Raw genomic sequence first — 21975 nt, 5'->3', positions numbered from 1 at the left:
TCACGCCGTGGTGAGTTAGTGTTGAGAGGCACGAATTTGTCAAGCAAATGTTGCCAAGAAGAACTGTATGAGTTTTTGTGCATATGGGTTGTGTTTGTACGGTATATAACAGACAATTCTGATAGTTTGAAATAACCCAGGAAGGTTTGGTTAAAGGGATAGTTCACCCAAAACTAAAAATTCAGTCATCATTTATTCAGCTTCGAGTTGTTCCAAATCTGTATTTTTTTGTTCTGATGAACACAGAGAAAGATATTTGGAAGAATGCTTGTAACCAAACAGTTCTTTGACCCCATTGACTACCACAGTAAGAAAAATGTATAGTTTTTTGTTGAACATAAAATACTATATTTGGAAGAATGTAGGACTGCAAATAGTTCTGGGGCACTTTTGACTCCCATTGTCATTTTTCCTATGGTAGTCAAAGGTGGTCAACAACTGTTTGGTTACAAGCATGCGTCCAATTATCTTTCTCTGTGTTCATCAAAACATATCAATTTAAACAGGTTTGAAACAACTAGAGAGTAAGTAACTCATGACAGAATTTTCATTTTTGGCTGAACTTTCCCTTTAAACATTGGGGAGATTATTGCTTCCACAATCTAAACTAATTTTATTTTTCTTTCTATCTGCTTGTGGAAACAGTATGTTTACATTATGTAAATCTATTTGCCATGTGTTAAGTGCTGTGGAGAGTGTAATTTGATAGTCTTGGTATTTAGAAGGACATATGAAGTAAGCTTTCATTTCATTTTACATCAAAGCAAAAGGTCTTGGAAAAAAATCTCCAAGGTTTCAGAAACAGAGCTTTGCAGCTTTTCTTGGCAGATTTCTTAGTAAAGGTGTCAGAAATCATGCCTTAGTCTACGAGAGCAAAACCTTGACACGAAAGACACTCTCTAGAAAGAATCATACAAAGCTAGCGCAATGCTGTTGGCATTGATAGATAAATAATGCGCCTGGTTTCGCCAATCATTCTTGTATTGGTTATCTGACATTGTGTGCGCTTAATCCAACACACTGACAAAACATGTAATGTAATATTTCTTTCTAAAACCTTGATGCCAATAAAAGATGTCATCTCAGCGGTTGTAAATAACCTATTGTAAGTTAAAATGTTGAACACTGCCATAAAATTAGCACAATAAAAAAGCACCAAAAGAACATCACACTAGAAATATGTTTCTCATTTCAGCTTGGATTTTATGATCTTTTGTACGGAAGTTATGGGCTTGCATTGTAACAGTCCATTTTCTTCCTCTAATCTTCAGAGAATGAGAGTGTAAAACTGATATTTTTACACACTAAGGAAAATTAAAAAATGAGCGGCAGTAAATGCTGCAGGCAATATCTCCGACTCTGCAAGGAAACATCTCATTTACCGTTTGCCAACTCTTGACTACATTAAAATTTGAAAAGCAACTCTGGCTATTTCTTTTCACTTTTTTAAACATTTCCCCATTGTCTTTGGAGATGCTGTCTGCTTTCTCTGCCCCTGGTCTTGCCTGCTGTTTGAGGATTCCCATTTCTTCCCCAGATCACCACAAACACATGCAAACAAGAGTTTATTTTCATACTGGCATATATCTAAGTTGTTTTTAAACAGCTCTCTCCTCCACATTTGTCCTTTGGCGCATCTTTGAACCGAGTCATTTGGGTGTTTTAACAGTGTAAGAAAAAGCGAAAGCAGGCTGTTTGTTCGGGAGATCTGTTTAAAAGACTTTATTATAGAGATGAATATCATTACCATAACAGTTTGAAGACTGTTTGTCTTAATTGTTCACTTAATTGACCTTGCAGAGCTGGTTCATAACACCAAAAACAGGCAAGTGGCTCAGATGAGATGGACCATAAAGTTGGGATGAATCACGTTTTAGTCCATTAGTCGTGACAGTCCATACATCATAATAGAGCATTACACTTGTCAATTTAAAAAACATCTTTGGCCATCTGTGCAATGTGGCTGTACTGTATCACACATACATCATCATCCATCATGCATTTATTCCTGGCTGCATTCGCCAACCTTCTGCCAGCTACTGCTGCCACAAAAAGTGTCTGTATCAAATGTAAATATGCCGTTCCAAAGTGAGATGCCTGAGTTACAGGAGAAGTAAAAACAAGACGCACTGCATCCTTAGGGATGTCTCCCCATGCTTCAAACAATACACATCGGGTCTTGTTCTCCAGGGGAAACGTTCGTTTTTAAGGAGTGCTGCACACCAGTTGACGCTCTACATGTGTAAATGCTGGTATTTAGAACAGCCTTGAGAAAGGGCATGAAGTGTAAACAAACAAATATTGAGAAACAAATATAGCCAGATGTTTACGAAATTATGCCATTGCAGGAATACAGATGTTTTTTTGCTCGGACAATGTTTAAGCGGTGCCTCAAGGCACAAGAAGGGAAGATTGAGACATTTTAGCCTCTCAGTACAAGATACGTTGCAGAACTGATCTTTCAAAACCATCAGCTTGTGATTTCTAATTCAATAACACGATCAACAAGCCACAAAAACATGAACAAAGTTGTCCATTTGCTAAATAAGATCTCTTTCTCATTTGAAACTTTGGTGTTTAGTTGTGCATGTACTGGCTTATGTAAGGGGCAATGCAGTTGTTTTAACCTTTTCAATACCCAATTCTTAGCATTTTATTTGGAAATTTTAAATGCTTTTCTTAAAAAAAACTATTAAGTTGATATCAACATTGTGTAAAACAAGCAAGACACCGTCTCATTATGTAGATGCTACCGTCTCAGAAACATCCAAGGAATAAAAAACATCAATGAAATCACAAAAGACACTGCAGTCTTTTAAGAGAATGCACAGATGACAGAATTACTATTATGTAACCATGACTACCCAACAGTAATGGGCCACCTGTGGGCTACTGGTTCAGTGAGGGAGCCTGAATAACTGAGTTTAAACTTCGTTACAAACACTGATGTTTAGTTAAACAGGTCAAAAAGGTGTGTTGTTTGACTAGCTTTCCTGTATTGTGTTACAATTCTCAGTTGTTCTGCCTTCAAATAAGAGTCGTCAAGAATGCGCACCGCGTAGGAAGTTTAATTACACGTTTTTATTTCCTCGTGCAAAAATGATGTGAGCAAACATCGAAAAACTATCCTTAAACCAAACAATAATACGCAGGTTAACACCCAAGATCGGCACGTTCATTTGATCGAATCTTCCTTGTGATCCACCTTAAATGACTGATCCGCAAGTCCCTCCCTCTCCGTGGCAGCTCTCCCAACCCTCAGACTGAATCTCGATCTTCCCTCTTTCGATTTCCAGCCACGGCAACCAGTGATTGAAACTGTGTCGTTTTCGTTGTGCGGTGAAAGGTCGCGTTCGTCCGCACTTTTCCTGGCGGTTAAATCGGGGTTCAAGTACGCGGTTTGCCCGCAGCAAACAGATCGGTAAACAAGCAGAAAACAGGAGAGGAAACTAAACCAAACTTAAATCTGTTGCGTCGCGTTCAGAGCGGTACATACCTCGATCCCTCTCGCGATTATTTCCTCTTTTTCACTGGACGAGGAAGGCTGTTGGATTGGGTTCGAGCGCACTGGCTTCTCAAGTCTCAACGGGCTGTCGTGATTTAATAAGTTTCCATCTACTATTTATATACGTTTAGCCTGCTCCCGGAGGTCAGTTTTACATGTAGGAAAAACAACAAATTCCATTCTGCTGGTTCGACTGGCACCGATTCTGAAGTTAATTTCCAGATGCAGAGTAAACAAACACGCTTTACGAGCAGATATCCAAAGAAAGACTTGATCTGCACGTGCACGCTTTCGCTCAGAGACGTTCTGCGTCTTTATTTGGAGTTTTAAGGAGAGGGCTTGTTTCGAAGCCAAAGGAACAGGGGGTCGTTTCTTGATGTACTGAACGAAGAGGAACGTCCTATGTGCGGCGTCCGCTTTTCCTGACAGAAACAGCCATCAAAGCCCTAAAGAAGGTTTGTTATTTTCTTAGTTTTACCCATTTTCTCAACTTTGTTTTTGCTACCCACAGGTGTGTTGTGCGTGTTTGCATGTTCAGTGTCAATTTTTATGTTTCTCGAAGCTACACGGTGTTTGCTCACAAGAACGAACTGTCTTTCGACCGTGCCTACTGAAAACAATGATTTTCACTGCTTTGCAATGAGCAATTTGAATGCGGAAGTAGGATTTACATTTACTAAATATTACACGTCAACTGTAAAATGGTTTTGATTTCGCACGGCATTCCAACATGGCAACGTAAATGTCTATTGCGTTTAAATATCATGCTTGTCATTCACCATACGCATGTATTACCCCATTTTATTAATAATTCACAATTATTGCCGTCAAATCATATAACGCCCAGGTCTGTTGAGAATGTTCTTTGCATGCTGGTAGTGATTAACTCTGTTTCCACCACGGCAAATTCACAACGGCCTTTTGAATGGGCAATAATAAACGGGTGAATTTTACTTGATGAGTAAAGAAGCTCTCGTGCTGATTGATGGGGAGGTGATCAGTCGATCACTCTGACGTCATCCCCTTTGGGTAACGTCCACCGCGCCTCTCTGGGTGTGTCCTCGCGCTATTGCGTCGAAGGGGAAACCCTGCAATTTGTTGCCTGTGAGGAGCTGCGACTCTCTGACCTGAAGACAACAAAACCCCTCCTGTTACACCAGAGAGCGAGCAATACGAGGCAAATATACTTTCTGGTTTGCGTTAAACAAAATACGAAAGTTATATGAGTATGTACGTGACACATTTGTTGGCGTGAAGCGGTGGTTCGCCTTCACGTGTCTTGTAGTCTCTGCTGAGGTAACCACAAACTACGTTAGCAACAGTCGTGACGGGATGTGAAAGGTAAAGAAATTGGGTTATAAAATAGTGTGTAGCCCCCCTTCGTTAACGTTACTTCATACGGTTCACATTTAGTAGACAAGTTGTGTTTACGGGGTGTATTGTGCATTGTGTGTAAACAGCAATATGTTCTTATGGACATTTGACGTCTAGCGCACATAAAGGTTGTGTTACGTTTATTTAGTAGGTTTATCTTTCAAAGCAGGCTTTGTTTTTTGGTAGGTTTATTGTCCGATAGACGTATGAGAGGTTGAAAAAACTGGAAATCCTGGTTTGGTTTGTTTACCATTTTACATTCACAAAGCCTCCCAGTAGAAAAAGGCAGTTTATTGTTTTATAGCCCTCAAGGATGTTCATGAGCCGCCTTCTGCTGGTGTGAGAATCATTTATATTATGGAAATTTATGAGAGATATTCTCTATGCCTGCAAAATAATCAATGTAGGAAGGCCAGTCATTATGAAAAATGCTGTGATAATTTACGTGCAGATCCATAGTAGTCCAAGAGAGTCCATCCCATGGCTGAAAGACTATTGTTAACCAAATGAGAATGAAACTGCTACAGATTGTAGTGTCATCGGATAGATTACAGTGGACACTTGGTTGTTTACACAGAGCCGTTGAATCTTGTGTACATATGTGCTTAATGTGCATTTTCAAAAGAAAATATGAATTCATATTCTTAAAAGATATAGTCTGGTAAATGTAAATCGATTTAGTAGTTCAATAAAACCATGAGTGAACGTTGATTTTCATGCTTTTCATTTACATAACCTGTAGGGTGGGGTGGAGGTGCTTGTTATGAGAATTTTTATTCTCTAGTGATTACTCCAGTCGACTGATGCAATTTATTGTTGTGCAGACCAAGTTGTGTTTACCCTGCAGAGCATCTGTTCCCTCTAATTAGGGGAGAGTTGCATTGTTCAACTCCCTCCTCTTGACATGATCATGGAAGCGGTGAAGATCGGCCTGTAGTTCCCAGTATCATGACTCTGTTCTCTCCTTTACTGACAAATGTTGTAGTTGTATGTTCTAGTTTTGACTACTGTGTTGAAACTTAATGAGGTTTGGTAGATTATTTAGTGTAAACAGTGTGGGGGATGAACATGTTGAGTTGGACTGAATATTTCCTTCCATTCACTAGTGGGGATACTGTATATAAGCTTCTGCATTTTGTAGCTTAAAGGTGACGTTTTTGGATGCTGGTTTCATTCCTATGTAAACATGTTAAGGTCATGTTTCATCGAATAATTAAAAGAACAGTAAATACATCGTTTAGATATAGTTGGGTAAAGAAAATGGAGACAATTTTGTGTGCAAATGAATTGCCCTCTTACTCAAAATCTGTCAAAAAAAATGTTTAGGTTTTTTTTGTTTTAGATCAATAGGCTTGCACCTTGAATGGAAATATTTACAATATAGACGGTTTCATCGGATACACACGCCTGGCCCGAAGTTAAATTACGGTCTGTGTTTGTTATAATATAAAATGTTACATTTTATACAAATATTTTATTGTATATTAATTGTATTAAATTAAAAATACGCAACAGTTGTTGATTCTTTGCGGAGGTCTACTGAAAATTAAGTTTAGGCCACATAATGTTTATGTTGTTGCCACTAAAACAGTCTATATTCAATAACATTGAAAGAATCTTGCTCTCCTTAGATTTATTCTTACAGAGTTGTTAACTAGGTAAGATTTTCTTTTATCATTACACATTAACAAAATAACTGCCAAAAAAACAGTAATACAATGTATTTCCTGCATGGTGCTTGTTTTGTCCTCCACCAATATGTTACATAGGTTTGTTTTACTGTTTGCCGTGTAGTTTGCTGTTATTTGGGACATTAGCGCCGCTAAAGAGGAGAACATTTGTACCAGGGTTAAGTGTGGCGGTGTAATGATTACAGAGGTCAGGTGATTTTAAGCATCTGTGAGTTGTTTTCCTCTCCCCTGTCAGAAGCTGTTGTATGCTTGCCTGGGTTTGATGGAGCGTAATCAGCAAACCTTGCAGGGAAGCCACGAGTCATATTGCCTCAGCTTGGGTGAAATGATGAATGCTTAAATAAATGCATAAATAGGTAATTTTGATTTAATGGCAGATTCGACGAAGCGTAGATGTGTGTGGATGTGAGGTTGCCTGGCATGGATAGTCAGGCGAAAGATATCTGCTGACCGAGATAAAGAAAGGTGCTTATGTATCAATACTCGTTCAGGTGGAAAAACAAACATGCCTTTTCTTATTTGTATGTTCCAAGTAGGATGGGCTTCATCAGTTGTGTTGATATCACTGGGTGCTAGCGGAGGATGGTTTCATTACCCGCTTCTTAACTAGCCATAGTGTGAAGATGCACGCGCTCGCGCCTTCATGTCTTTCTGCCTCTTATTCACTCCATTACTCTCATTCTCTGCTTCTGTTTATCTTTCACCCTCCCACTTCTTAATGAAATACTCAGGGCGTGTTTGTGTGTATGGTCATGTTTGAGTTAACGTGATTTTTGATGATCTGTGTAGGTTCTTTATACATGTATTTGCAGTTGTAGCGGCAGTTACTAGTAAGAACAGAAAGTGTGTGTTCTTAAGTGTGTGTTTGTTTGTGTAGGCTCTACATGCAAAAATAAACACGTTAGCAGTACCATTACTGGGTAGCTATGTGGATTTTCACAGTTGGAGTGTTTAGTAATGTAACAGGGTTTTTCCTGGCTCAAAATGAGGTGGAGGTGGTGCCATCCTGATCTTGTACACACACACACACACACACACACACACACACACACACACACACACACACACACACACACACACACACACACACACACACACACACACACACACACACACACACACACACACACACACACACACACACACACACACACGTAGGCCTACCGTACCTTTAAGTGGCTTAACCAAAGTGACTTTGAGTTTGACATATTAAAAGTTCTAATAAAATGAGATAAAAACGACAATTAAGTTATATAAAACATCACTTTTATTCAACCAAACAGAAATGTTTTTTAATCAAATAAAGCTTTTTTATCATTTCAACTAACTTTTCAGTCCACAATAGCCTACTGAATTAACCAGTCTTTCTAAATGAGCAAAGCTCATTCACATCACATGATTCAATTCGCTAGTGACTGAAAAGTTCAATAGTTTAAATGAATCGGTTCAAATGAGTCATTCGTGTGCGAGTCGTTCTGAACGCAATGTGCGTGCATACTGGCGAACTCGCTGTGTACAGTATACGCTGATTCAACGATCCAACTGCACAGCTAAAGACATTACAATGATGTACGTCATGTTAATTTAATAAATTTCAAGAAATTAAACGTACTTTGATGCAAAACAAACAGCCGTGAAACACAGGCTGGCTCTTGTTCTGCAACTCTTTTTAGCGCCTCAGTGTGCTGAAAACGAAACAGCGCCTCCACTGTGACGTAATGTCGCAACTGCAGTTACAAATGACAGGCTGTTAAATGCACGCAGCATTTCTCGTGAAGACACGCAAAATAATTTTGGCGAGAGCCTGGGACTCTCTATGCAGAGCCTCAATTTCTCTATGCAGGAAAAACCCTGTGTAAGCACATTACTCATATAGGCTGCACGGGAGTGAGGAATGCTATGTAATAGCACAGTGGTTGTCATTCTTGTCACGTTTGGTAAAATCAGACCATCCAAGTTGCGCAGTTATCATTGTATAAAATCCCTTTTAACCACGCCTAAAATAGGTCATGAAGAACAATTTTCTGCGACAGAATGCAAAATGTAACAGAAATACGTAGATTTTCTGAATGTTGTTGATCTGAATAGTGTGACAAGCAATCTCTGCTATGTTTTCTTGAATAATTCAAATGACTCAGTGACTCATTACATATTCGTCTGTCAATAGCGTTACAATGTTCCAAATAGATGGCATCAATTAAATGGAATGGAAGTATTATTCATTTATTACTATAACTTACTGTGCTCAATGAAAGATCGATTTTTTTTTTAAATGCCGAGTGAGTACTTTTTCCAGGAATGTTTTGAATGTAAATACCTTTTCTGGAATGTATGGACTTATAATATGTTTAGTTTAAAGCTGAAAGTAATCCATTGTACTGTGTTCTGTGTGGGTTTGTCAAACATTAATGTACCAAATGCATACCATAGTTTAAAAACCCTGTAATATAATACAAACCACCCATGCCTTCCACTGCAATATACGAATTCATTATTATAGAAAAAAGCATTTACTTCTTTAATATTCTAGGACTGGTGCTGTTTTCTAAAATTCAGAGTGAAAAGCTAGTCTTGGCCCAATGAGACAGAGCAGCCTTCTTAGCTTTATCAGAATGATAGCGCTGCTCCCACAGCCCACGCAGCAATGACAGTTACATAACGATCACTGATGTCTCCCAGCGCAACTGTTAAAGTCAATCGACAGGTCTCACATCCAACCTCCACTGCTGGCCTTGTACTATGGGCCATGGTGGGCGGCATAGTCAATAACCCAAGCGTGGGCGGAAGATTGTATGAAAAAATAACAATGACAATGCTTTGTAGAGAAAACTCCCAACGAGGGCGGCTCGTAGAGATTTTTTGGCATGTTGCATAGAGTCACATTTTGGCCCTTTTTTCAATTTGTGGTACATTTGAAAGATGTCCTAATTACACACAGTGGTTAGATGCAGAAATTGGCTATCAGACAGCCATCTATATCAACAGGCACAGATGGACATGAAGTCAAAAGCTGTAAAGCTGACCTTTCAAGGGCAAATGGAACAGCCAGAGGCGCTTTCTGTACTTATACTGCAGTGTTTTCCAGTCATTAGACTTTGATGGCCCCTCAAGTTTTTTATACTTCTCATAACAACATCATTGTGTTGTCTGTTTCCCTATTGATTTATTCGCCGCGGCCTGCCACACTATCAACACTGACTGCCATGAAAAGATTTTCCATGATTCCTATTTACATTTTTATTTTACTATTTAAAACAGCTTAATTCATTGTAGGGCTGCAACAACTAATCGATAAAATCGAGTGAAATTCGTTGTCAACGAATTTCATTATCGATTAGTTGGTCTGTGACGTCACTTGACGTCACGCAGTTATAAATCAAGCGCGTCTTCTTCCCTTTTAAAATTACCATTTTAGATGTGTTTCTCCGTGCAGCATGAGCTGCGCAGTTTTAAAGTCAGACGTGTCTCTCCGTCGATGAGTCTCTTCGTGCAGCGCGAGGTGCGCTGTTTTAAAGTCACACGTGTCTCTCCGTGCAGCGCGAGGTACACAGTTTTAAAGTCAGACGTGTATCTCCGTGGTTGCGTCTCTCCGTGCGGCACAAGTTGCGCAGTTTTTAAGTCAGACGTGTCTCTCAGTGCAGCGCGAGGTGCGCAGTTTTAAGTCACATGTGTCTCTTTGTGCAGCGCGAGGTGCGCAGTTTTAAAGTCAGACGTGTCTCTCGGTGCATGCGTCTCTCCATGCAGCGCGAGGTGCGCAGTTTTAAAGTCAGACGTGTTTAACATGCATCTCTTCAAGCTGCGCAGTTTTAAAGTTTAAAAGGGAGAGGTGTTTAAATGACAAAATTAAAGATTATATTAGTAAAACCCAATTTGTGGCGTTTGCACTTTGCAAAGTACATATTAGGCTAAATACACTGATTTGGTGGTTTATTTAGTTCAGAGGTGGGTAACGAAGTACATTTACTTGAGTACTGTACTTAAGTACACTTTTTGAGTATTTGTACTTAAGTATTACTTTTTCTGTTTACTTTTTACTGTACTTCACTACATTTGAATGACAAATATCTCATTTTCATGGCACAAAAAAATATTTCCTTGGCCGACCCTCCCCTCGCTCCCACGTTTGGGAGAGACTATTGTCAGTTGCTTCTAATGACACCTGAATCAACTCACCAGGTGTGTTAATTATGGAGACATTCACAACATTTTGGACATTCAGTTGTGTATACTTTTCCCATATCTGATTTACTTATCATAAGCAAAAGATGTAATTACATTTACATCAGCTTAATCGATTAATCGGAAAAAATAATCGTTAGTTGCAGCCCTAATTCATTGTAGAGTTGCGAGCGCTCAGCACCTCTCTCTCTCTCTTTCTTCTCTCATGCTGCGCGCAGCGCCTGGACAGCGCCTCTCTCTCACATGACAGTGAACGAATTAAAAGGTTGCTGTGTTTTCAATATGCGTTCCTCCATGTACTTGCCTTTCCACGTAAACGTCAACAGTCACAGATGTTATTGACAGAGAAGACGGCTGATTGAGTTCATCATGAAAGGTTAGCAGAGCTTCCCACACACCATTTCTCTATGTTCTTGGTGTGAGTCTGTGTGCGAGCTCTCGCTTCTTTGCTGTTCAGTGTCTTCTTTAACTGGACAACAAAACTTTCTTGACAGAATTTGAAGCTGATTTTTTTGCTGTTTTTCTGCTTTGCCCTGCTTGTAGTTGTTTGTGTCTCAGAGGTGCTAGACAGAGGCACAGTTCTAATTTAGCAGCTGGGCAGTGTGCCATGTGGGAAACTCTTGGGCACGATGCCTCCTCTCAAGGCCCTCCCTGATCTTTTGTGGGGCTACAGTGTTGTTGTGAATGGAGGCTGCCCACTGCATTTCTGCAACTTGGTGATTGCTGAATACCCTGTCTCTCAATAACAACACGGTTTGTGCTTAGGATATTCTGGCAACAACAATCTCTAAAGAGTGTCACACCGCAGACGAGAAGCACAAATATTGCTTTTGTTAAAGTGAGCCTATTATAAATTCTCTTTTACATGGTGTTTGAATATAAATGTTTGGCGCAGTGTGTGTGTAAACAACCACCTTCCAGTTTTCTGCTCAATGTAACATCACATTACAATATGCCCCCCACATGGTGCCAGACTGCCCGACAGCATAGATTGAGTTAGCCACATGCCATGTTTATGTTCTTGCTAGAGGAGCCAGTAATATAAGAAACAGTCAACAATCTGATTGTTGTGTTGTCTGTAACAGTGAACATAAAGGGTGTTGTTGTTCGCTGCCACATATTCAGAATACTCTTTCGATATTCAGAGTTATTTGCAAATAACACGCGTCTTCTTTATACAACGCGGGCTGCGCAGACACGCGTCTTCTTTATACAACGCGGGCTGCGCAGACACGCGTCTTTTTTATACAACGCGTGCTGCGCAGACACGCGTCTTCTTTATACAACGCGGGCTGCGCAGACACGCGTCTTGTTTATGCAACGCGGGCTGCGCAGACACGCGTCTTTATGCAACGCGGGCTGCGCAGACACGCGTCTTCTTTATGCAACGCGGGCTGCGCAGACACGCGTCTTCTTTATGCAACGCGGGCTGCGCAGACACTCGTCTTCTTTATGCAACGCGGGCTGCGCAGACACGCGTCTTTATACAGCGCAGGCGGCGCAGACACGCGCCTTTATACAACGCGGGCTCCACAGTTATAAATTAAGGCTATTTGCAGCACAGAGCAGCGAGCGTCACGTGACGAAAGTGAAACATTTGTTGGAATCAAGATGCTGGCTCAACATTCATGGCTGGCTCAATGTTTTTCCACAAGCTTAGTTTTATTCAAATTATTCAAAAGTGCTCGGGACACAATTGACTTGGCAAAAAGTGGTGGCGACATGTCCCACTCGTCCCACCTGCAAATTATGCCTCAGTGTGAGACATAAGTCTCAACTTAAGGACCGCCAAAGGTTGTAACACGTCATGTACATTTGTGAGTTAAAATGCCCTGTTTCGAATTCTACAGATTCTGTGTTATACTGTCGATAGTGTCCATGCGCTGTGTCCTATGCACATTTAGAAATAAAATAACACACTTATAATTAGGGGTGTAACGATACTTCGTACTACGATATTTCGCGATGCAAAAATATCACGATGTGTGCTACGACGATACGACGGTAAAACACAACAAACTTGAAGCGTGACTGCTGGCGAGTCACCCCGAAACTCATTACAAAAGCAGCACAAATGTTTTTATATGCCAATGTTAATTTATCCGCTAACGTGAGCTGCTGCATAACGTGATATGCAACATAAAGCCAAAAGAAACCAGCGCTGTACCGATTAGAGAAGTGAGTCGTACTATAGATTAAAAGATCGAATGACATGCTAAAAAACGAACCAAGTATGTGATTTGCATGATTGAAGAAATGTAATGCAGTTTATGTAATATGTCTTTTTGAAAGATATTTCTCATTCATTACTGCCTCGAGCAAAGACAGCGCAGCTTCAAAGAGACATGAGCCAATAGCGTTTGAGCGTGAGCTCTGTCAGAGCGTTTCATTGGTTGAATGTACTGAATGAATATACCCTTCACTGAACGAACGAGTCAATTGAGTCAAAATGAGACTGAATGAACCAGTACATGTCGTTCATGGTCTATTATTCTCTGTGTTGTAACAATGCATATCCAGTAGTTACTGAACTTTTCTGAAAAATAAAGGTAATGACCTGGTTTAATTTAATTCTAAGGTGAAGTAAGTTATGTCAAAACAGTTAAATCTCTGTATCACATTAATTACACCATTTAAATTAGTTAAACCAGATAGATTTTAGTAGATTAAATATAATGTAGATTTTGTCGACTAAAACTAAAATGATGGGGATGACTAAAATATGACTAAAACTAAATTGCATTTTAGTCAAAAGACTATGACTAAACCAAATCAAAATTTGTTGTCAAAATTGACACTCAGTGACAAACCTGCAGTACAGCAGGTTCAGTTAAGCCTTAAAATGTTAAAATTATTTATTAAGTTGTATGTGCAACAAAAAAAGTTACTGAAATTGTTAATATTTTGAAAATAAAAGGTATCATATCATTTCAGTTTCATTTTATAATTTTGTTCAAAATATCGAGATGTGTATCGTATCGTGAACCCAGCATCGAGATATGTACCGAATCGTGAGCTGAGTGTATCGTTACACCCCTACTTATAATAACAAATCAACCTATTCTCTCATGCAGACGCGCGCAATGATATGAGTCTGCTTATATGCAATTACCAGAGTGCACATCTGAGGCGGCAACACGTTGTATATTGGTCCAGATGTTAATTATCAAATACATCATTTTATTATATTATCAATCACACAGATTCATTTTAACAATGCTACTAGCCATTTTTTTAAACTTAGAAACCTTTTTATTCAGAGGAAGATGGCGTTTTGCATGGCTTTGCGTGCCGTCATGCCTATACGACACTGCAGAGGCATATTTCAGTATTAATGTTAACGAGTAATCGATTAATTGATCGTTAATGTAAATGAAAATCTATTATAGGAATTTGTCTAAATTGACATCTCTAGTCTGAGCAGAACAAGTTTTTCAGAGATTATTGTTGACCTTGTGCTATTTCTTATGACCGATGCAAAAATATCTGTCATGCCTTCTCACCAACTGGTGTGTGCATTGTTAAATTGTTTGTTACAGATCTTGTTTGGGTAGTTTATGAGGGTGTGGCATGTACACGCCGTTTTCTTTTTGTTTACAAAACACACGTTAAGCCTTATTTTTGTGATGTAAAATGATAGGTAATCTTCTCAATGACAGTATTTTCCGAAATTCATCATGATGTTCAGTTGTTTCACGTTTTTCATCATGTGATTAGTTTAAACTTTTCTTTTGTGATGTTTGGGGAAATCTTGCATCTATCTGGGTCTGTCACGGATGTAAACTGCTGTGATCGTCTTCCACGCGATGTGACACACCCGTCGTATGGAGGGTAAAACCAGTCAGAAATGTAGAAGTCTCTAAAACCCACACACTCACTTTGCACACAAAAAGTCTCGGGTTTAAAAACAGGCTGGAGTAAGGAATGAAGCATGTGAGTCTAAGTCAGAGGGGAGTGAAAGGAGTCTTTTTAGATGGAGCAATCTCCCAACTTTTTCCACTGCTGCGTAAGGCCGACTGTTAATGCGGTTTTGTGTGCGACAGCTAGCATAGCAGAATATGGTAAGATACGCCTAGTGCTGGACAATAATTTCTTTGTGTTTTCAGTCCCCATCACAACTGAATAAAAAAACAAGCCTTTACAAGAAATTCCATTACCCCATTAAAAAAAAAACAGTTTCTGAGTTTGTCCAGAAGTTGCTGAATGGTTAGACTCCCTGCATATGAAAGCATCTTGTGACATCCATTTTTGAAAAAGGAAACCATCCCCAAAAAGACCCTTGTTCTCAGGCAGATGATTTATTTCAGACATCGAATGATTCTTAACCTCTCTACCCAATTTGTGAAGCCATTGGTAATTCATTGTATTACAAATTATTCATGTTTTGTGTAGCTCTGAGTTTGACCCTGTGCAGCATAACATAATGCCTGTCAGAAGATGAACTGCTTTGAATTGAATTTCCTACAGGGTCGTTGGCTGACATTGGGTGGGGCTCTGTGGTCGAGCACCTATCAGCCAATTTCCCTGCCGTTGTCACAGACACATCCGAGATGTTTGGGAGCACATGGGACGCAGCTGGCCTTCAACTGAACAAGCTTTACGTCTTTTGGTTGCTCCCTGCGGTGCAATCTCAAGTCATGAGGGAACGATAGAGATCAAATGCGTCAACTGTTGACCTCCCCTCTCTGAGATGCCACTAGAGTCCATCTCCTCATGACAAAGCAGAAAGGCTTTACTATATCAAAACAGTCCAGTTGACAGCTGATGTGAATCTTTCCAGCCATCATACCTTGCTTTCAATTAAAGGTAGATCATTTTGTTCTCTTTGTATATACATTTGTGTATGCTATTTTAAGAAAAGATGGTTTGATATAATAGTTGACAGTTATTGGTGGTGTTTGCTAATATTGTAATTTTTGCATATAATGGTTTGTTTGAATTCGAAATATTCAACTTTGTTTTGCGTCTTGTCCAACAACATTTATGACACAGATGCAAATAATACCTTAAATTGTATGGCTTGAGGAGAGATGTGATTTTACACAACACTTGCAGTGTCCCTAAAAGCTACTCTGGTACAAAAAACAAAAGCTAAATTTTCTGTATTACATCTGTCTTGCATTGCGTTTACTCACAGGGTTTCTTTGGCAGAGCTCTACCCACAATTTTCATTCTTGACAGTTTGGTCCTCAGAGAGGAAAAGATTGTGTTGTGATCCTATCATAGTGTTCGACTTTTCAAAACTTTTATCAGGGTAACTGGCACTTTTTTGTTTTGTGTGTGTAGTTGTGTGTGTGTCCATTGAGAGCAAGACTGTGCAGATAGTCCGGCTTCACCCTTTTTCTTCCAGAGCAAGGCAGCCTTACAAGCAGAGATTCTGACATCTGTAGCGACTTCTGTCCAAACAGACTATGATTTTGTCAAACTTTTCCAAGTTTGTCAGGGAAAAACTGGAAGGCTCAGAAGGTTCAATGAAAGCAGAGATTGGGGAATGGTTTCACACAAGAGCGCTTGACATTCATTACAGTTATTGACAGAACTGTTGATGTAAACTGAGCCACATTGATTGCATTGACAAATGCTAGGCAGCATCGCAATATGTTTAGACATGTTTATGCTGAGGGTATAATTTTCATTAACTACTTTGGTCTTGGACTGTGTTGGGAAAGGACATGTTAAGAAAGAGCACGATGGAGCAACGGAAAGATTGATAGATTGCCTTCAGGCTTGCTTGTCAAGTTGTCACATGCTTGGGTCCAGCAGGTACTGTTTCTTCACTTCCGTTAAAAATGTAGAAAACTGCAGAGGTGGCACAAACTGGAAATATTTGAGTTCTTTAAAAAACCCAGTTGTGGATCACCATCATGAATCAGCTTATGTTTTTCCATGACTCATAGAAATTTTGTCATGCTTACTGGCGTTTTTTTCTGTGTTAGCTGTGTTTTAAGTGACCATTTACTTGTCCACAGATAAGAAATTACATTTCATTTGAAGTTTCATAATTGTTTTGGATTCTGATTAGTCAAGTTTGCTTCGAAGCGATTTACCTAGTGTCCACTGTGGCCGCCTGAATTTGGTTATACTTTCCGTGATTGCTATAGAACAAAGTAAAGCAGTAATTATTATTAGTGTCAGGGCTGTACGTTAACTTTTTTTGCACATAGGTGCTAAAGATGCCAAACAGTTGCAGCACAAGTATAAAACGTCTGTTGTCATAAAAGAAATATGCAAGTGCAGTTCATCACATGAATAGGCAGGTAACTGACATAGGACATTAATGTTACATACAGATAAGGGCCATATAATTTTTAATTTACCTAAATTTGTTTTACTTTTTTTTTACTATACAATAGTGGTATATTTGTCCACCTTAATTACTGTAGTATACTATAGTATAGTATCTAGGAGTGACTGCAGTAAAATTCCTAGATACTATAGTGTTTTGAAATTCACTATAGTGTTTAATAGAGTTTATCAGTTTACTACAAGGGCACTGCAATTTTCTATAGCAAATACTATAGTACACTACAGCATTCTTTTCGTCATTCGCCACATGATGCACATGTTCCTGTACTTAATACCTAGAATTGACTAGGGATGTGCGAGACTAATCGACAAGTCGTTTAAATGGTGAGCTCCTACTAGTCGACATTGAAAAACAACAGTCAATTACACGAAAAACCAAATGTTATAATTTAAATGACTTTCATTTGAATGTTTCTAGGGATGCACGATAAATTATCGGCCATATCGGTATCGATAATAAAATTTAGGCCGATATATTATTGCTGATAAATTATAAATAATTTAGTCTGGTTAAACTTCTTCAGCTACACGCTGCTCACAGTTCAAATACAGCACAGTACTGTCTTTCTGTTGTGATCATTCAGTTACTGCTATTAGCAAAACATTGTTGATGTTGGTACAGTATGTACTGTAGATACAGTATTTATGAATGTGTAAATTATAGGAACAAAAGCATATTGTTTGAGTCAGACTGCTCTGAATGCTTTCTGTCTTGAGACCTGTTAGACATGTGGCTATTAAGAATTTTTTCTGGGTTGCTCTGGAAGAACAGCTATAATTTTTTTATTAAATAAAAAATATACCAGAAAAGTTTGAAGGTTAAAGAATCGTAAAGTAGGCTTGGTACATGATTTTAAGGGGAAAGAATGGAACTAATGGTGACCTTGTTTTCTGCAGTAAATGTTTTCAAACAAAAGCAACTTTTTGCCTTTTGTCTCAGTCTTGGGGAATTTTATATTAATATTTAGATACTGTTTATCGGCCAATATATCGGTTATCGGCGTCCAATGTTAAAGAAGTATCGGTTATCGTCCAAAATTTACATATCGGTGCATCCCTAAATTTTTCGTTTAAAAACCTTTTAAATTACATACTAAAACAATATGTTTGAAAAAATAATTTTTTATAGTCTTTAAAAGTGTATCAAGAATGAAATGTTTAATTTTAGGTCAGATCTAGCATGCGTTTCCTTTGTGCCAATTGCAGCATGCTCAGAAATGACCACATGAAAGACGAGTTGTGGGGGTGTTTTGAAGGAGGAAAACAGGTAGATTTTCACGCAAACTATGTCATATCAAAGTGGCATAATAATAATTTCACTGGAGCCATGCATAACCATACTGTATTGGGTTCTTATTGCCGCGATGCGGATGGAAGCGCGGAATGCAGGCATAAAACGAAAAGTAGATAATGATCTAAAGCTACATACAGTTGTGTTAACAATTACTTAATAATAAATATCAATATTTTAATATTTGAAATGCATTAAAGACGGATTGATGTTATTTGATGTGCGGTGAATGCATCTTGAGCAGACTCAATAAAACTGAGATGAGAATGTCTCAGCTTCTAGATTCACAGAACTTAGAAATTTCTTTGATTATGTTTATCACAAAGAAGCACATGAATAAACGTGCCCGTGCAGAGTTTGTGCAGACTCCTCAGACGGAGTTATTGTTCACAAACATTGAGCCAACTTTCATCCGAGCATAATGCTTGCATTTCCTCAACAAGAACATGTAAATTAATATTAACATCATAATCACATACGGACTCGAGTGTTTAGCCTATGTATGTTCTATAAATTAGCTAATATGGTCAGTATGCCTTAGCGGCTTTTTCATTCGCTGTGCGCGAGATCAAATGCGTTCTGTAGCTTGTTCTGCACTTTTTGTCCATTGCTTTCTATTCGCTTTTTTTGTTTACACACATTGCTTTGCTTTATAAATAATAAAAACATGATATAATGTATCTTGTTTGTTGATAGGCTATAGGCCTACCCTAATTATAACTTTGTAGGCTACTTAAATTGCAACATAATTAAAAAAGTTATGATTTTTTCATTCAACATCATTTAAATAAACAAATAATGAAACATTAGTTTTTAAGCTTTAAATTAATTGTTGTTAAATATTTGAAGTTTTATGATTTCAGTGTAATAGACACACTTTTACCAAAATGTTATTTAATTTGATTACTAAAATTTTATTGAACTTTTAGAGTCCGACAAAACGGACTGAAAGGATAAAATAAAAATAGATTTTTTATAGGCTACATATTTTAAGCCCAGGCACAGACCAGCCAAAGCAAACAAATGCTCATCTCGTCACTTCTTACAGCCGCTAAAACGATCCAGTCAAGGTTGGCACATCAGAAAATGCAGAAATATTAATGATCATAAAGTAAGGAAAGTGGCCTACATTCTTTAGTCTTTCAAATGTATTACATATGCCCTACGCAAAGTTTTTGGAACGCCTTCTGGGCCATATAGTTTTAGACTAGTCGACTACTAGTCGACTACATGGTTTAATCGACTGTCAAATTAGTCGCGTAGCGCACATCCCTAGTATTGACCTGCTTATCAAATGTTTTTTCCAATGGTACATGTTTCGTTTATAAACACCACATTAGTATTTTCATTAAAAAGCTTTATACGATTATAATAACTCTAGGGCTGCAACTAACAATTATTTTGATAATCGATTAGTTGGCCGATTATTTTTCTTCTTCGATTAATCGATTAATCGGATATAAATGTAATTAATTACATCTTTTGCTTATGATAAGTAAATCAGATATGGGAAAAGTATACACAACTGAACTCATTAGCCTTCTCCCAAAATGTTGTGAATGTCTCCATAATTAACACACCTGGTGAGTTGATTCAGGTGTGTCATATTAGAAGCAACTGACAATAGTCTCTCCCAAACGTGGGAGCGAGGGGAGGGTTGGCCAAGGAAATAATTTTTTGTGCCATGAAAATGAGATATTTGTCATTCAAATGTAGTGAAGTACAGTAAAAAGTAAACAGAAAAAGTAATACTTAAGTACAAATACTCAAAAAGTGTACTTAAGTACAGTACTCAAGTAAATGTACTTCGTTACCCACCTCTGAACTAAATAAACCACCAAATCAGTGTATTTAACCTAATATGTACTTTGCAAAGTGCAAACGCCACAAATTGGGTTTTACTAATATAATCTTTAATTTTGTCATTTAAACACCTCTCCCTTTTAAACTTTAAAACTGCGCAGCTTGAAGAGATGCATGTTAAACACGTCTGACTTTAAAACTGCGCACCTCGCGCTGCATGGAGAGACGCATGCACCGAGAGACACGTCTGACTTTAAAACTGCGCACCTCGCGCTGCATGGAGAGACGCATGCACCGAGAGACACGTGTGACTTTAAAACTGCGCACCTCGCGCTGCACAAAGAGACACGTGTGACTTTAAAACTGCGCACCTCGCGCTGCACGGAGAGACACGTGTGACTTTAAAACTGCGCACCTCGCGCTGCACGGAGAGACACGTGTGACTTTAAAACTGCGCACCTCGCGCTGCACGGAGAGACACGTGTGACTTTAAAACTGCGCACCTCGCGCTGCACTGAGAGACACGTGTGACTTTAAAACTGCGCACCTCGCGCTGCACGGAGAGACACGTCTGACTTTAAAACTGCGCACCTCGCGCTGCACGGAAAGACACGTCTGACTTTAAAAATGCACAGCTCATGCTGCATGGAGAGACACATCTAAAATGGTAATTTTAAAAGGGAAGAAGACGCGCTTGATTTATAACTGCGTGACGTCAAGTGACGTCACAGACCAACTAATCGATAATGACATTCGTTGACAACGAATGTCATTATCGATTATTATCGATTTTATCGATTAGTTGTTACAGCCCTAAATAACTCCGAGACTTGTACAGCAGTGTTTGTGTGATAACCAGATTATGCTGGGCTGCAATTAACTGTAATATGTCTGATTCCTGGTTTGTTTTTTATGCACCCTACTATTTATTTTCTGTGGTAAATGGTACTAATTTGCGTTTGCTAGTGAAAACAATTCATTCATTGTACAGTTACTATTATGTGGAATAGATCAAATAAGAAAATGTATATTAAGAGGCATTCACATTGACAGCGATTTGCAGTCATAAAGCAACCTAAATTACTTGAGTTACAATGAGAATTGCCAATTTGTGGTGACATAATTGATAGAGACTATTGGCGAGGATACAAAGTTGCGCTTTTGGCAAATATGTAGCTGTGGCTATTACTGGAAGTGTAGAGCTGATTTTTTTCCACCTTATGATACAGTTAAAACTGTAGTCGAGTAGAAACGCCTACAAGCCACCAACTGTACATTGCCTTGGTGACCTCCAGCAATTTTATTACTGACAGTGTGAACACCTCTTTTGGCTTTAAATCAAAGTAAAGGAAATGTTTAAAATCTTTTGCAGTTTCTTTGAGCAGGCAGTGATCCATCTTGACATTTTTCTTTGATTGGTGTTAACGTGGCAAAATAAACTAAACTGTTGAAAATATTCATTTCTGTATGCAAGTTGTATTTACAGGTGTAATTTGTCTACCCATCTGTTCATTGCTTCCTTCCCTGTTATATTTTTGTTCCTCATTCGCATGCAACCTTTTGAAACCATGTTAAGCTGACTTGACCATTTACAATGCAGAATGACTCGTTTTTAGAAAGACATCCGAATGCCTCAGCATTGACTGTACTCCGGTTGTGTGGCTTCACCAGCTGATGTCACCATGACCTTCCTCCCACCGTCTAATAAAAGAGCTCAGACCATCTAGTGATCGCTTCTGCTCAATTACACAACGCGCTAATTAAAAAACCTGGAATGTTGTGTCAGTGCGGTAGCTTAGCGCTCCAGACACATATACATGAGCTGT

At 38.8% G+C, this 21975-nt stretch overlaps 1 protein-coding gene across 5 annotated transcripts in view; it reads left to right on the top strand.

Annotated features, from left to right (window-relative positions):
• Nucleotides 1-3262: 3262 nt before the first annotated feature.
• Nucleotides 3263-21975, top strand: part of atp2b4 (ATPase plasma membrane Ca2+ transporting 4) — a 67136-nt gene continuing 48423 nt past the window's right edge. For 4 of the 5 annotated variants that reach the window (XM_057362496.1, XM_057362493.1, XM_057362497.1 and 1 more), the window contains exon 1: nucleotides 3263-3960. The gene's annotated coding sequence lies outside the window, so the exon portion shown is untranslated. Of the gene's footprint in view, nucleotides 3961-4726; nucleotides 4847-21975 lie in introns of those variants that run through there. The other variant, XM_057362494.1, reaches the window with a different exon arrangement.

Source organism: Triplophysa rosa, linkage group LG20, assembly GCF_024868665.1.
Source record: "Triplophysa rosa linkage group LG20, Trosa_1v2, whole genome shotgun sequence".
Classification (NCBI taxonomy): domain Eukaryota; kingdom Metazoa; phylum Chordata; class Actinopteri; order Cypriniformes; family Nemacheilidae; genus Triplophysa; species Triplophysa rosa.
The sequence above is the reverse complement of the archived record's forward strand: the minus strand, read 5'-3'. Positions and strand labels throughout refer to the sequence as shown.